A 17748-nucleotide genomic window follows, 5' to 3' on the forward strand; every position below is an offset into this window, starting at 1 on the left:
ACGTGGTCCAGCCAGAAAGTGACACGTGTCACCCTAGGGTTAGTCCAAAACGGACCAACCCCTGTTTGACACGTGTCATTCCAAAGAAATGGGAAAAAGGTAGCCTTAATGGCCTAAATCCCTGGAAAGCTGCAATGCGGTGCAACCCACCAATTATTAGGGCTTGATGATCTAATTAGGGGCACAATTCCCAAGGACCTTATAAATATAGAGATTTCCTCGATTTTGAGGCACGTTTTTACCATTTATTACTCATTTACTCTTTGAAAGAGACATCTCGAGCTTGGAATCCGAGCAGACATCTACCTAAATTTCCGCACCTTTTTACTCCTATGCAAGTTACTAACTTGATTGTCAGAGGCGGAGCTCCAACCACCCGAAGACTCCGTTGTTTTGCAGGTACAGCTCACGCCGGACCAGACTTTGTGATGTAACTCTCCTGATGGACAAAAACACCCAAAACACTTGGCGCCGTCTATGATGAGAGTACCTCAAAGATGGTTCAAGAGTCTATACCACCTCCTGAATCAAACAACCCCCAACCTATTACCCGACTGGGTAATACAAAAATTTCTCAACCGGTTAACCAACCAGGTAGTTCAAGCATTCCTCCACCCTCAGGCGGCATAAGGTCATGTTGAATCCTAAGAAATGCGTCTTTGGTGTTGAGTCCGGGAAGTTTCTCGGATTCTTGATTAATCAAAGGGGAATAGAGGCAGAAGAATTAATTCACGTCTTATAGGCCATCCGGAAAACAGCAAAAGGGGCAACCGGTGAAACCCCATTTCTTCTGATTTAAGGTGATGAAGCCGTCTTTCCCATTAAACATTACGAGCCTACTCTCAGAATCATGCGTTATGATGAAGAAGAAAATTGGGAGGCCATGCATCTGGCATTGAATTCTCTCCCAGAGCGCAGGGGCAATGCCGCCTTGCATTATGAGATATACCGTCAGAGAATGACAAGAGCCTACAACAAGAAAGTACACAAGCGCCCTTTGAAAGTTGGCGACTTCGTGTTATGAAAAATGGAGGCAACCGATAGGGCCAATGAGCTTAGAAAGCTAACTCCTAATTGGGAAGGCCCCTACCAAATCTATGAAGAAGTTAGAGACAGCACCTACTGCCTAGAAACTCCAGACGGCAGACGCCTGCCTAGGACTTGGAATGTAGACAATTGGAAAAAGTACTACTTCTGAGTTCTAAATTTTTGTAAGCAAGAAGTCTGTTAATGAGAAATCGCTTATTGTTTTCAATTATGTTATTTCCTTTTCCAGCTTTAAGACCGTCTGGGGAATTTGCAGACAGCCCAATTGTTGAACTCTCTAAGTTTGAAACTTAGTAGGAAATTCAACGTTCAGTTTACATGAGGCCACTGGCCAGATAACTAAACTAGGTACAAAACCGCTTAGTGGCAATACAGCCGGCCTCAACCTAGACTAAAGGCCAATGGCCGGATGGTTGTTTGTTTTATAAAATTGCCTATCCCAACATGGACAAAGGCATCCGGCAACACCCCTCGGGTGCAATAGTTGTAGAGAGCAGTCTACCTGCTTGCTCTACGTACCTATGCAAACGACAAAGATTGAACGACCAAATTGGTCAACTCATAGCCGTCTGACAAGAACAGCCAAAAGAACGATTAAGTTTTCGAAATACCGGATGTCCTAAGACATCAGCCGGTTATCGACCAAAGTTCTTAGGCTTTTCATTCCAAAATTGCACAAACTCTCCCATTGGGGCAAAAAGGGTTGTGCAAAGGCTATACAACCGTCTTGAAAGGACATGAGGCCAATGGCCTGATGTCTATTCAAAATTCGCCTGCTCCAATGAGTAAAAAGGCTTTCGGTAATACCCCTCCGGGTTCAATCATCACAAGCACTATCAAAAAGTGCATCTACACATGCAGGCAGCGTTGGTCAACTCATTACTGCCTGACTTGGGTAATCTAGAGAGCGATTTAGTTTTCGAAATACCGGGTGTCCAAAAAGACACCAGCCGGTGATCAACCTAAGCTCTAATCTAGATTACCTTCCGAAATTATATACGTCTTCCCAATGGGGTAGAGGACTGGAAAGTATAATTGGATAGCAAACCCCCCAGGCGACCATCTGCCTCCTGTCTTAAGAAAGGATAGGCGGCTCTTCGCCTCTTGTCAGTTTCTCATATGGCCTTTTTTCCGTCTGATTGAAAGTCTGGAATGCCTGTCATATGGACGGCTATGTACTTGGTTTGGGGCAATCACTATTGTTATGGATTGACTTGCAAACATATCATGCTCTTTAAAGCATCAGACGTTTTCAAGCCAATAAATATACTTTAAGTTGAAACCAACCACACAGCCGCCCAGGGGCAAGAACAGCTGGACTGTCAATAAACGCATGCTTCCCGTAAGTTAGGCAAAATATCAAGCATACTTGCAAAGTTAAAAGTGAAAAATTTAATCGCAAAATGATCAAAACCGACTCAGTCGGTACATTCATTAAAAACTACCCAACCAAACGGTTGTGATAGAGTATTGTTAACCGGACCCCGTCCGAGAAGTGAAATAACTATTCAAATAACCGGCTTCTCAGCCGGTAAAGACAGCAAATACTCAGTACGCATGCCGGAAAGAAAGTAATTTGGCATACAGCCGCTGAATAAGAAAAAATAAAAACGGCATACTGCCACAGAGAATCATTATTGAGCTGCAAACGGGTCCACCTGGTCATTGTCCCCTTCATCTTCGTCATAAGAAGGAATTTCATGCGCTTAACCTTGGACGGGATGCTCAGGCTCCGGCAGCTCAGTGTTGGCCCAAACTTCAAAGGACTCCGGCTCTAGCTCGCCCTTCTCCCTTAAGAATACAACCTCCTTAGCATATTTGTGAGCCAGTGCCCAGACGTCGTAATCCTTGTTAGGATACAAGGCGTTCCAGGAAATCTTCATCCGGGCATCGTTATCAGCCTCACTCTCGGCAACCAGGCATTCTTGTTCGGCCTACAAGGTTACCGCAAAGTTAAGATGCGCCTGGGCAGCCGCCTCCTCCAGCTCTTTGACTTAGCCTTGAGGTCGGTGTTCTCTTGGGAAACCCCCTTGAGTTTGTCCAGCTCCGCCTTAGCCTGGCCAAGTTCCACTTGAGCTTTTTTTAGCGCCATCTCAGCATTGCCTGCTTTCTACTTGGACGCCTCCAGGTCCTTCTCAAGCTACTCAATCTTCGTCGCCTGCGTCATTATTGTGGCTTTAGTCTCAAGTTCATTTATTGTACAAGAGTATAGAGCAACGTTGTCAGCGTCTCTAGCTGACTTGTTGGCTCTCTTTACCTTTTCCCGCTTGTGGGATTAGGGACGTTTGAGACCGTTTACCCGCAAAAGAGCCTGTAAAGAACAAATCAGGTCAGATGTGCTGGCGGAATAAAACTTGATGTTTATTTTTCTTTACTTTCTTTGCATCACACCTCAGCCAGAAGGGACAGAATGCGTTCCACATTAAACGTCTCCATTTCAGGAATATTGTCTTTATTCCTCATTTAGACGGCATCCAGCATGGCCTTGGCATGCTTCTGTACGTCTGGCCAGCGGGGAGAGTGATCTGCACCACAATCAACATTTGATGAGTACAATATATAAGCGTCACCAATCTGTTGTCGACAGTCTGAGGAAAAAGTTTGTTGGGAGTGGGATTTCACTCGCAAAGCCCACCCTAACTCAAGAGGGGACTCAAATGGGTTTGCCTTACTTTCAGAGGAGGCTTGGCAGGAGCTACCCACAGGCACTGTAAAACCACCGCCTGTGGATAAAGGATTGGCAAGGTCAACACCCAGGCTGCCAGATATCTCCTAAGTCTTCTCCCCAATGCACATTTGAGTCTTCCCAGCCTTGGCTCCAGGAGTCAATGAGGAGGCAGACTTCTTAAACTTGGAGGGAGTTGAGACGAAGTCATCCCTTGCCTGTTTGAGGGTCTTCTCAAACGATTTTGGGATTTTGCCTCCCTACAAAGTGGATGCAAGTCAAGTATGCATTCGAAAATGAAACTTGTGAAGTTAAGGATAAAGGGGTCAAGCGTCTTACCTTAGCCCTAATCTAAGCCGCCTGTTTCTCCGCCAGCTCTCTACGGATGGTGGCAGAGGACCGTTTGGGTGTTTTTTTGTCTGGGAGCATGGTTAAGCTTCTTCTGCAAAAAGAACAAAGATATCAGTACTTGCACAACAGGTGACATGGAAATAGACCAGACAGTCAAAATGTCAGGTGCATACGTTTGGTAAACATTGTGTTTAGTCCTCAGGCGGACAAAAAGGCCTCGTCCCTGAATCAGGCGCTTTTTGGGATCCAGTTCTTTAGAACTTTTATTGATTCCCTGGTTGACAGGGTAGTAGTCTCAAGACCAAAAAAGTTGGTCTCGATTATTTTGTCGTAGTCCTCATCCGGAATTCGGGGAAGACAACACTTCCAACCCAGAAGGTTAGGCTTCTTATTATACCGGCGCAGTTCAAAATTCTCTCGCCGGCTAGGTGCAGACAGCAAATAGAAGCGGTGCTTCCAGCCGTCAAATTAGGACACTTTATCCAAAGTCATCATGTGCTGAGGATGCGTGGTCAACGTATACCACGCCCTCCAGCCGCCTGGGTTGCGACTCAGGTAATGAATATGGGCAAAGGCCTCCCAGCTGGGATGCAGCCCTTGAAATTCACAGGCGGCAACAGACCCTAAGATGTTAGCCCAGGAATTGGGGGTTAGTTGCCACACTCCAAGGCCATAGCCTCTTAAAATTGACTTCACCGGCTTGTGAAGTGGAAATCTCAGCCTGGCTAGGAACGCGGCCTCATAACAGCTAAAGTAGGCATTGGCGTTCCTCTCGTCATCCTTCCAAGAGGCGATGCCCTCTTAAGGCGGCACTTGGATGCTAAAATTACCGGCTAAGGGCGCAAAAGCTTGAAATTCTCCAAGTCCTTCTCCATGTTTGCCCTATCTTTGGCAGAGAAGTGGATCTTGAAGGGGTCGTCCTTCTCACTCCATTTTTTCTTCTCCTCCACCTCACTATTCTCAAGCGATGACATAGGTTCGTCACTGCTCTCGGAACTGGAGGCAGATCTTTCTCTGGATGACTCCTCATCCTGCGAGCAGGGCATAGAGACGGCTTCCTCACCGTCTCCCTGATCGCATTCATCGAGGAAGGAATCTGCAGGGGTTGAAGGGGCACGCGGAGGAGACCTCTCAGCAGCCGTCGGGTTTTCTCTACCTAACGTCTCCCCCTCATGCGGTTGCCCGCTTGAGCCCTCGCTCCTATAATCAGGATCTATCGTCGTTTGCATTGTCCGAGCCATTGTGTCCTGCACAGACACATAGACGGTCGGATTCCAAGCATAAGGGTGGTCCCAACACCCCGAGGTGGCACTCCCAGTCCTAGACTCAGCCGTACCAGGAGACCGGCTGGACTCTAACCTAGGCTATGCCGTGTGTGTTGGTGATGCATCCATTTATTGCAAGAAATATATACAAGCGGAAAAAATTAAAACAGCTGAGAGAGACAGTGATGGTACTTTTAGATTTGATATCTGAAGGTAAGACGATACCGGCTGTGGCAAACAGGAACGAGCTTGATTGCTTGCGCTTGACACATACGTAAAATCAGACTCTCTCTCTCTCTAAGTTTATCTCTCTTAAAGTTTTTGTAAACGTACAAAATAATGAGGGTAAACGGCTATTTATAGGGGGTAAATATGGGGGCATCTACGCAATTTTTGCAGAAGGTGAACAGTCAAAAATTGGTGGTAAAATCACCCCCCAATGGAAGAGTGACACTTGTCACAAATGCCACGTGGAATGCCACGTCACATCTGTGAGGGGAAAATGTTTGGGGTAATTTTACCCTGCCACGTGGTCTAGCCAGAAAGTGACACGTGTCACCCTAGGGTTAGTCTAAAATGGACTAACCCCTGTTTGACGCGTGTCATTCCAAAAAAATTGGAAAAAGGCAGCCTTCATGGCCCAAATCCCAAGAAAGTCGCAATGCGGCGCAGCCCTCCAATGATTAGGGCTTGATGACCTAATCAGGGGCACAGATCCCAAGGACCCTATAAATAGGGAGATTTCCTCCATTTGGAGGAACGTTTTTATCATTTATTACACATTAACTCTTTGAAAGAGACATCTCGAGCTTGGAATCCGAGCAGATACCCACCTAAATTTTCGTACCTTATTACTCCTATTCAAGTTAATAACTTGATCGTCGGAGGCGGAGCTCCAACCACCCGGAGTCTCCGTTGTTTTGCAGGTACAGCTCACGCTAGACCAGGTTTTGTGACGTAACTCTCCCGAGGGACAAAAACACCCAAAACAGAACTAATGAGTGTCAAGCAATTATATTAACTGTTTTGGAGCAAATTGAATCTGGAAGAGACCCAATACCATCAATTGTTGGAGAGACTATGCTTAGTCTTGATGAATTATAGAAAATCCAAAAGCACCTGTTAGTTGAGACGATTAATACAAGAGGGGGGTGAATTGTATTAAGTTCCTAATGACTACTTTTTGCGGATTAATAAACAATGCATATAGGAACTTGCTAGAACACACAAATTTTACGAGGAAACCTTCCAAGGCCCAACTGGAAGTAAAACCTCGACCCTGCCTTAGGGATTTCAAACACACAAACTTCACTATAATAGGGCAAACACCAAGTTACAACCTATTAGACACGGACCTTTATTTTCACAAGATCCTCATTGGACTTGCTACTTGATAGGACCCTATCCTGCCCAACCTAAGTACCACACTTAGATTCACTCGTACTACCAAAGTACTACACGTACCGCCAAAGTACAAACTGCTTGCACTACATAAGTACAAAACTCTCAGCCTCACCTAGAAGCTTACAAAACTGTATGTAAAGCAAACAATAAACTCATCAAAATAACCCAACCCAATACAAGTGTACGACACCTAGTATGATAGGTAAGCAATGCACGAAATCCGAAACTAATATGACAAGTTAGAAGCTTGGTAAACTTACACAATTATAGCACAGTGATTTCTCCACGCATAAACTCACAAAAACCTAAAATCATTTTGTTCTCTACTATTTATACAAATATCACTCAAATATAAAGTAGGTTTTCTAAAGGATAAATAAGTTAACTTAACTCATCCTTCAACAGGGTTTTATGTAAATCAAGTGGAATAAAATCTTTTTCTTAAAAATAATTAAAAAGATATTTGTTAAAAAGATTTATCTTTTTAACAAACTGATTTAAAGAAAATAATCTTTTTAGAAAATCTTTTCTTAAAATCTATCTTTTATATTTTTCATATTATTTTATTTACCAAGCCAACTTGTCACGTTTCTAACAAATTTCGTACAATAACCTACTTATCATATTAACAATAATCTAGAAGATAAAAACCTTAACTAAATATAATTGTTGCGCCGCGCTTTTGTTCAGGTAGGTTACTTAGGCTCTAAGTTTGTTAAGTTTTACCAAAGAACTTAAGCTTGCTGCCTTCAAGTTCCTGTTTGGGAACTAGTTCTTGTTAGAGAACTCTTCTTCTGATTTGTTTAACTCCTTCGATAAAGATCTTTTCATGTCTTCTTAGTTCCAGCTACTTCTTCCATCACCACGATCAACTTCACCTAAACTAATCAAACACTTGAAAACCTTTATTAGTTGAGTTTGCTTTAGTTTAAGTTCCTCTTCATCAAAACCTTTATGCTTCAACAATTTCCCCCTTTTTGATGATGACAAACTTAAGCAAACTCTAGAAACAAGTTAAACAAAATAGAAGGTCCTATTTTTGTGTTTTTGGTTTATTGACTGAAAGTAAACACACACTGAAATAAAAACAGAAACAAAAAGAACAAAACAAAAATAAACAAAGCAAACAAAACAGAAATAAACTAAACTACTATAGCATCATATCAAAGAAATTTCTGATACTTTCTCAACTGGAATCCAGAACAACTTCAGCCTCCAAGTTTGCTACTTCTTTTCCCCCTTTTGGCATTATCAAAAAGTCCTGTTTTTCAAGTTCTTAAGCATCTAGCCACAGCCCCACAAGCAATTCATCGATTATGGGAAACTGAAGGCAGCGCTGCTAAGTTACCTTAAGCAAGTTCCACTTTCCTGCATAAGTACTCAACATATACATATACACACAAGTATTGGCAAAGTTCCAACTATTTATTAAACCAAAAGGATTTATCATCCTGTTGAACAATTTTAAAAATTTACATCCAAAGTTAATTGGTCAAACACCAAAATAGAAATTAAAATTGTTCATGACTAAGACAGAGAAACAAAAAATAGGCTAGGCTTGGATATAGGCTAGAAGGGGTATGATAGGCTAGGTTTCAAGGAACTACATAATTTTCTTGTAGTCCTCCTTTGTTTGTTGTAAAGAAGCTTCCAGATTATCTTCAAGACTCTTGAGTTTCAGAAGAAACTCCTCCTTTTGTTCTTGTAGAGCCTTGTCCTGTTCTTGTTGAAACTTCTTTTGCTCTTGAAGTTCCTTGTCTTGTTTCAGCACCAGCTTCTTGAACTCTTTTAACTTCTTTCCCTGCTTCTACAGTAGCTTTTCCAGAGTTAACAACTGAAGTTTTCCAGCAGAATCCTTCATTTGCTTCTCAACCCTTTTCATCTTGTCCACCAATTCTGCAACTTACCCATCGAGAATACCTTCCTCAACATCCAACTCTAGAGGTTTTTCCATGCTTGTCTGAGGAACAGAACTGGCAGATATCCTCCTTCTCTTCCTTACAGGCTGCTCAGACACCTCTTTCTCTTTTCTCTTCCCTGTCACCTTTTCTCTCTTTTTTTCTCCCTTCTCTATTCTTCAAAATTTTCCTTTTACTACCTCCAAACTCAGTCCAGCTAGTGTTTCCTCATTTAGCACATTCTCTGGCTTCTCATCTAGAGCACCATACCTACCCTTCAGAACCACTCCAGCATTTTCAAACACAATTGACAAAATGGCTCCAAAGCCCACTTTTGTCCTACTTGGAACACAAGGTGCTAAGTGCTGATGCATCAACGCATGGAAATTAACTTTAATTTTCTTAGACAGACTAAAAATTACAGCCATATCCATCAAGCATGTCTCTCCCTTCTTTGCAGTTCTTGGCAAGATGGTTTTCTTAACTAAGTTGAACAACAACTTATTCAATGGAATCAAATCATTGTGACTCATGATCTTCTTCCCCCTTTGACCACCTAGGGCTTCAACAATGTCACCAGTCAAGTAATTTCCTACTTTGACACTAGCTTTTCCCTTAATGTATATTTCATACCCCTCAGTCGGAGTTTTCAGAATTTTACCTAGGGTTTCAACATTTAATTCAATTTTTACACCAACGACTACACTAGAAATTACCCCTAATTTTGCTTGAAAATTTTGAAAAAACTTGGTCATAGAAATTGGATACAAATAGTTTGCTTAAACTTTTAACAACAAGTATTCCCAGCCTTGGAACTTAATCAAGTCAAGAAACTCTAGGAATCTAGCTTTCCTACACCAATCTAGATCAATACGATGTCCTACAACATACCATCCTGCCTGTGACTCATGTTCGGCTTGATCAGTTACGTCCTCTTCTTCATCTTCTTTTTCTGATTCTTCCTTTTCTGAAATGTTGGGATCTTCTTTGTCTTCCTCTCCCTTATTCATCTCTTCTCCTTCTTCGTTATCTTCTTTGGTCTCTTATGAATGTTTCTCTTGAGCAAACTCGTCAACTTCTTCAATTTGCTCCTCAAGAGACTTCTCTCTTTGTTTCTTTTCTTTCCACTCCTTCAGCCTTTGAAGGACACTTGAAATAGATGACTCTTCTTGATCACTCTTACTTTCCCCTTCTTTAGGTTTTAGAGATGAGGTTTTAGGATTCTCAGGGGTTTTGGTTGAAGTTGAAAAAGGTTTGTAGTTCACCATGGCTAAAGGAGATGTTTCCTCTTGAATGGTGTTTTCGAAGCTTTGAGCGTTTTCTGATGAGACGATTTAAGCAATGATGACGATTGTTGTTCTAGAGATGGTTTTAAAATTCAAGAGGATTTTTATTGGAAAGGGGTTAATTGATTTGACAGTGAGGTGAAAGAGATGGGTGAAATCAGCTTTTATAATTAATGAAGAGGTGTGAGGGATTTTAAAAGATTTCACTATTCAGTCATTAATTGAACAAATTTAATAAATTTTTCCAATTTTAAATTCACAGGATGAATTTGCCAAATACTTTTCTTTCCAAATTCATTTAATTTAAAAGAAACTTGCTATAAATACATACTTGGAACACGCTTTTTACATATGTGTAATGTACATATTTAAAAACTTACATAGTTAAGCAATTTAATGAACTTACCTTTAGTAATTAACAACGGTGACACTTCAGCTATGTTTAGCACACCATAATTGTGCTAAATGCTCTTTTTGCTCTATTTCCAATATTTTCGACTTTGCCATATCTTGGAACATCAGAAGCAATCAATTCAACTTGATCATTCCAAGTTCCAGTCTCAATTTCTCAAATCTTTCTCTGTTCAAGGGTTTGGTCAAAATATCTGCAAGTTGATATTCCGTATTACAAAATTCCAATTTAATATTCCTTTGCTCCACATTATCTTTTAGAAAGTGATGCCTAATGTGGATGTGTTTTACCTTAGAGTGCTGAACTGGATCTTTAGAAATACATATAGTACTTGTGTTATCATAGTAAATAGGCACACATTTAAAAATAAGACCAAAATCTCTAACCTATTGCTTTATCCAGAGTACCTGTGAACAATATGTTGCGGCTGCCACATACTCAGCTTCAGCTGTAGATAATGCAATTGTGTTTTGCTTCTTGGAACCCCAAGAAACTAAACAAGGTCCTAAAAATTGTACCATACCTGAAGTGCTTTTCCTATTAACCAAATCACCTGCATAGTCAGCATCATTAAAGCCATTTAAATCAAATGAGTCACTTCTAGGATAGAAGAGACACAAGTTATCAGTTCCTTTAAAGTATCTAAGGATTCTCTTTACTTCTTTCAAGTGAGACTCCTTTGGGTTTGCTTGGAACCTAGCACACAAACCTACACTAAAAGATATGTCAAGTCTACTAGCTGTTAGGTAAAGTAATGATCTTATCTTACCTCGATACATAGGTTTATCAACACAAGTTCCAGATAGATCTTTATCCAATCTGGTTGCTATACCCATTGAAGTATTATTGGTCTTAGCATTTTCAAGCTTGTATTTCTTGATCAGTTCCTTGATATATTTTTGTTGATGGATCATGATTCCTTTTTCAGATTTCTTGATTTGCAATCCGAGGAAAAAATTTAATTCTCCCATCATGCTCATTTCAAACTCTCCACTCATAAGGTCAGCAAAATACTTGCATAAAGATTCATTAGTTGCACCAAATAAAATATTATCAACATAAATTTGTACAACTAGGATATCAGTTCCATTTGATTTCAAAAACAAGGTTTTATCAATTTTGCCTCGTTTAAAATCATTTTTTAAAAGGAACTTTGATAACCTTTCATACCATGCTCTAAGAGCTTGCTTCAACCCATAAAGAGCTTTGTCAAGCTTATAGACATGGTCTGGGAACTCCTGACCTTTAAATCAAGGAGGTTGTTCCACATAGTCCTCTTCATTTAGAAATCCATTTAAAAATGCACATTTAACAACCATTTAGAACAACGTGAATCCCATATAAGCAGCAAAAGCAATAAGTAAACGAATAGCCTCTAACCTGGCTACTGGAGCAAATGTTTCTTCATAGTCTATTCCTTCTTGTTAATTGAAACCTTGTACAACAAGTCTTGCTTTGTTTCTGACAATAATCCCATGGTCATCTAGCTTATTTCTAAACACCCACTTTAAACCTATAGTCTTCTTATTCTTGGGTCTAGGTTCCAAATGCCAGACTTTATTTCTTTCAAACTCATTTAGTTCAGCTTGCATAGCATTAATCAAATTTGCGTCAGTTAAAGCTTCAACATAGTTCTTAGCTTCCATAGAAGAGAGGAATGCATAGAATGCATAGAAGTTTCTAAGCTGAGATCTTGTCTGAGTTCCTTTTGAGATATAACTCATAATTATATCTACAGGATGTGACTTCTGATGTTTCCATCGCTTAGGTGTAAAGTCCTTTACTGGATACAATCTTTTCTGATCATTGTTGACTGGTTCTTCTGTAGGAACTCGTTCTATGAGTCTCAGTTGGAACTTCAACAGGATCTTCCTCATTCTGATTTTGATTCTATTCTTGAGGAGGAGTTCCTGGTGCATTCTCCATTTCTTGATCTTCATTTGCTATAGGATTCGTTTGCTTAGAAATTTCAACTTGCTGCTTCTGCAATGATGTTGATTCTTGCCTGTACATCATTCAATTGTTCAGTTTCATCAAATATGATATGTACAGATTCCTCAACATACATTGTCCTTTTATTATAAACTCTATATGCTTTAGGATTCGTTTGGTGAGTCCGACTCACCGCGGAAACAAACCCAAAAACAAGACCGCACTCGCAATAAATAAAAACATAAACATAATTATATTAATCACAAGATTAAGATAAGCTAATTACCTTTGACGCGTGCTTCGCTCCAAAATGAGCTCTTACTTGAAAGCTTCAAGTCCCGCTCACACGGAGACCTCCAACGAAGTCCACCTGCACCAACAAAACCGACTAGGTCCAATGTCTTGGGGTTAGCAAGACCCGACCAATAAAACCCGAGTAATTATATTGAGTTCAAAGGTTTTCACTAATTGTGATACCTTTTCCAAATCTTACTCAAGCATCATTCCCAATGCCCATACTTGGGTATTTATAGGAAATGATGGGAGTATCATTTACTCTCCCATCAATGTGGGATAGTATGATTTTTCCATTTTATTTTAAAGCTAAAATAAAATTAATAATCAAGCTAGTAATAAATCAACAAGTGGCAAGCTCATGTAAGTGGTTAGGTGAGGACCACTAAGAGAAGGGGGGGACCAAACTTGCTCCCCACTCCATCTCCCATAACCGGCCACCTCACTCCACACACACTCAAGGACCACAAGCCACATGGCACCCACCCTTGGGCACCAAGGCAGCCAAGGTGGGCTGCCATGTGCTGCTGTCCGTGGCAGCCACGCCCAGCAAGCCCAGCAGTCCCAGCACTCGCATGCGGGCTGCCAGGCGCTGCTGACCAGCAAGCCCAGCATGCTTGTGCGGGCTGCTGCTGGCCTTCTGCCTTGGCCGGCGCTGCTAGGCAGCAAGCAATGGCCTAGCCATGCTGCTGCTAGCTGTGGCGAGCTGACGCGCCTAGCGTGCTAGCTGCTGCAGCTTGTTGCGGCATGGCTTGCTAGCCATTGCGCGCACAAGGCTGTGCCCAGCATGCTAGCGCGCACTAGGAAGCGCCTAGCCTTGCGATGCTATCATGGGTGCGTTAGCACGCACCAGCCAGCCTAGGCTCGGCTTGGTGCGCATGCTAGCCATCATGCTAGGCCATTCGCCCTTAGCACTCGGTTTGATTGGGCATTCCGATGCTAGGGGTATTTTGGTCTTTTGTTGATTAATTACTATTTCTCGTCTCGTCTTTCCTTATTTTTTCGACTCGACTTCCGACGCTCGGTTTTGACGCTCTAAGCTCGAATTTCCGACGTCTAAATAAATATTACTCGGTCGACTCATTAATTCCTTCCGAATAATTCGTCGTTTCGGTTTGTTTAATGCTTGGGTGTGACCTGAAGGTTTCAGTCAAGATTAAGTTGTAATATTAATTATTCATTAATATTACTAATCGGAAGCGGCCTCCACCCAGGCATTCCGATCACTTGACCTCACTGAATATATTAGCTTTCTAATAATTCTGAACCCACTAACGGAATAGTACACTTGTTCGAAGGACACCATTCCTTTCAATATCCCACTTGTCCTTCCGAACAAGTGCGCATTTTGTGTACAGCCTTTTTCCTATGTCGCTTAATGTCTCTTCATGAACTATAAGGTAAGACTTATTTTGTCATCCTTATTACGTCCAGAAGTGTTTCTCGATTCCGAGTCCGACTGTCAATAAACAGATGATTTCTAAAATCCATTCGAGCACGGCCATGCATTTTACAGTCTCGCTCTACGAGAGGCCTTGTATACAACAAAGACATCTTCCCTATTTTAGTAGGGGGACATTCCCAGTCTTGTAATGTAGCTCCTCTTACTGAGAGGACCTAGTTGCCCGAGTGTTGCCGTTATAATCCCCTATTACGGCAGACGTTTGACAACATCAAAGCGAACTAGTACTCAAACAAGAGAACTCACAATACTCATGGTCGAGGAAATAGATTCCGATAGCCATAATGAGAAGTATGCTTATGACAAAATTTTTTTAATTTCTTAAAGTATTCTCATAGGTCGATCCAGTATGGTTCTAAACCAATACTTGTGCAAATGATTTATGACAATCATGTCCTTGTAGCACATGAAACGGTGCTACAAATCAAACTACACACTAATCTCAATCGGTCATTAATCGTCCATCGTTTAAATGACCTTAATTAGGGATAATTTTCGATTATAATATTCAATGTTCACTTAATAGGTGTTTCCTTACCAAGACTGATCTTGATACCCTATTTTGAATATTCTCATAATTGAATGGACTCATTATTTAATCCTAAACCACAATTAAATAGCATAACGGAGTAATAAAATATTGCATGAAATTTTATATTACTCCAAAACTTGAATGGTTTTCCTTAGCGTTTACATTAATTTTTCTCAAAATTAACTAAAACACCAAACAAGCAAATCAAAGCCAGTCTCCTACATGCTTGATTCCCATTGCCTCAACGTGCTTGTTGTGCTTCACTTGAGTCAAAGGTTTAGTAAGTGGATCGGCTACATTGTCATCCGTTCCACCTTTGCAAATTCTGATTTCACCCTCTGATTTCCATTCTCAAATCATGTGAAATCGCTGCTTGACATGTTTGGCCTTCTGATGTTCCCTAGGCTCTCTAGCCTGTGCAATAGCTCCATTGTTGTCACAATAGAGGGCTATTGGACCCTTTATAGAGGGTACAACATCAAGTTCACCAACGAACTTACGAATCCAAACAGCCTCCTTAGCTGCTTCAGCAGCTGCTAAGTATTCGGCTTCAGTTGTAGAATCTGCAATTGTACTCTACTTTGCGCTCTTCCAAATAAACGCCCCTCCATTTAGATAGAACACATATCCAGATTGCGATTTGAAATCGTCTCTGTCTTTCTGGAAGCTTGCGTTGGTATAACCTTCCACAACTAAATCCTCTGCACCACCATACACCAGGAATTTATCCTTGTTCCTTTTCAGGTACTTTAGGATATTTTTTGTCGCAGTCCAATGCGCCTCTCCTAGGTTTGATTGGTAACGGCTCATAGCACTCAAGGCATACGATACATCTGGCCTAGTACATATCATGGCATACATAATCGATCCAATAAGCGAAGCATATGGAATCTGATTCATTCTTACCCGCTCATCAGGTGTCTGTGGACACTGCTTCTTGCTTAGGGTTATGCCATGTGACATTGGCAGGTGACCTCTCTTGGCCTCCTCCATGCCAAATCGAGCAAGTACCTTATCAATATAAGTACTCTGATTCAATCCAATCATCCTTTTCGATCTATCCCTATATATCTTGATGCCTAGTATGTACTGAGCCTCTCCCAAGTCTTTTATTGAGAAGCACTTTCCAAGCCAGGCCTTTACAGACTTTAACAACGGAATGTTGTTTCCAATGAGCAATATGTCATCGACATATAAGACTAGGAAGGCGATGTCACTCCCACTAACCTTCTTGTAAACACAAGATTCATCTGGATTCTTGATAAAACCAAACTTACTGATGGCTTCATCGAATCGCATATTCCAACTTCTGCTTGCTTGCTTTAGTCCATAAATGGACTTCTTAAGCTTACAAACTTTCCTAGCATTGTTTTGGTCGACAAAACCTTCAGGCTGTGTCATATACACAGTTTCTTCCAAATAACCATTAAGGAAGGCAGTTTTGACGTCCATCTTCCATATTTCATAATTGTAATATGCAGCAATCGCTAGGAGGATCCGAACGGATTTAAGCATTGCGATTGGTGAAAAGGTTTCATCGTAATCAATACCATAAACTTGTCTGTAACCTTTTTCCACCAATCTAGCTTTGTAAATGAATACATTTCCATCTTTGTCGGTTTTCAACTTGAAAAGCCACTTACATCTGATAGGTGTATAACCTTTGGGTAAGTCAACCAAGTCTCAGACTTGATTTTCAAACATGGAATCCATTTCAGATCTCATGGCCTCTTGCCATTTAGCAGAGTCGGTGCTTGCCATCGCTTGCTTGTAGGTTGCCGGTTCATCTCCATCCATAATCAGGATGTCCTGATTCTCGGTTAATACTAAACCAAGATATCTATCAGGTTGAGATCTCGGCTTCTGAGACTTACGTAGGGTAATGGATTGAGCATTTGTATTGTCGGTTCGACTTCGCACATTTTGATCATTTTGACCTGCGTCAACAGATGTTGTTTGAGCACTTTGACTGTCATTATGATTTTGTTGCTCATCCTGACGAACTTCATCGAGTTCGATTTTCCTCCCACTTATCATTTTGGAAAGGTGCTCCTTATCCAAAAAGACACCATCGCGAGCAACAAACACTTTGTTCTCCGATTTGTTGTAGAAGTAATACCCTTTGGTTTCTTTTGGGTAGCCCACAAAGTAAACCTTGTCAGATTTGGGATGAAGTTTGTCAAAAATCAATTTCTTGACATATGCTTTGCATCCCCATATCTTTAGAAAAGATAACCTAGGAGGTTTCTTCGTCCATAATTCATATGGAGTCTTTTCTACAGCTTTTGATGGAGCACGGTTCAGTGTTAGTGCCGCAGTTAGAAGTGCGTGTCCCCAGAAAGAGATAGGAAGATCACTAAGACCCATTGTTGATCGTACCATGTCTAACAAGGTTCGATTTCTCCTTTCGGATACTCCGTTCCATTGTGGAGTTCCTGGAGGTGTCAATTCTGAAAGTATACCCTTTTCTTTCAGATGGTCATCGAATTCTTGGCTCAAGTATTCACCACCTTGATCCGATCGAAGGGCTTTGATTTTCTTGCCAAGCTGATTTTCAACTTCACTCTGAAATTCTTTGAACTTTTCAAATGATTCAGATTTATGCGACATGAGGTAAACATAGCCATATCTTCTATAGTCGTCTGTGAAAGTGATGAAATATCGATGTCCATTTCTTGTGGTTGAGCTCATTGGTCCACATACATCGGTATGTATAAGACCCAATAAGTCACTTGCCCTTTCTCCCAACTTGGAGAATGGTTGTTTAATCATCTTGCCTAATAGAAATCCCTCGCAATTCTCAAACAATTCTAAATCGAAAGAGTCAAGAACACCTTCTTGTAGAAGTTTCTTGATGCGTTTGATGTTGATGTGGCCAAGACGACAATGCCACAAGTAAGTCTGATTTGACTCTATGGTCTTAGCTCTTTTGGTATCATTATTCACATTATAAACTTGTTTGTCTAAAGAAAGCACATAAAGGCCATTTTCAGAATGTGCAATACCATATAAAACATTATCGAGATAAAATGAACATTCTTTGTCCTTCACTCGAAATTCAAAACCTTTGGCGTCCAACGCCGAAATTGAAATAATGTTTTTGGTAATGTTAGGAACATAATAAACATTATCGAGTTCCAAAACTAGCCCAGTGGGCAAAGACAAACTGAGAGTTCCTACGGATACAACACCAATTTGAT

The sequence above is a fragment of the Chenopodium album genome, chromosome 7 (genome assembly GCF_948465745.1).
Source record: "Chenopodium album chromosome 7, dcCheAlbu1.1, whole genome shotgun sequence".
In the NCBI taxonomy this organism is placed as follows: domain Eukaryota; kingdom Viridiplantae; phylum Streptophyta; class Magnoliopsida; order Caryophyllales; family Amaranthaceae; genus Chenopodium; species Chenopodium album.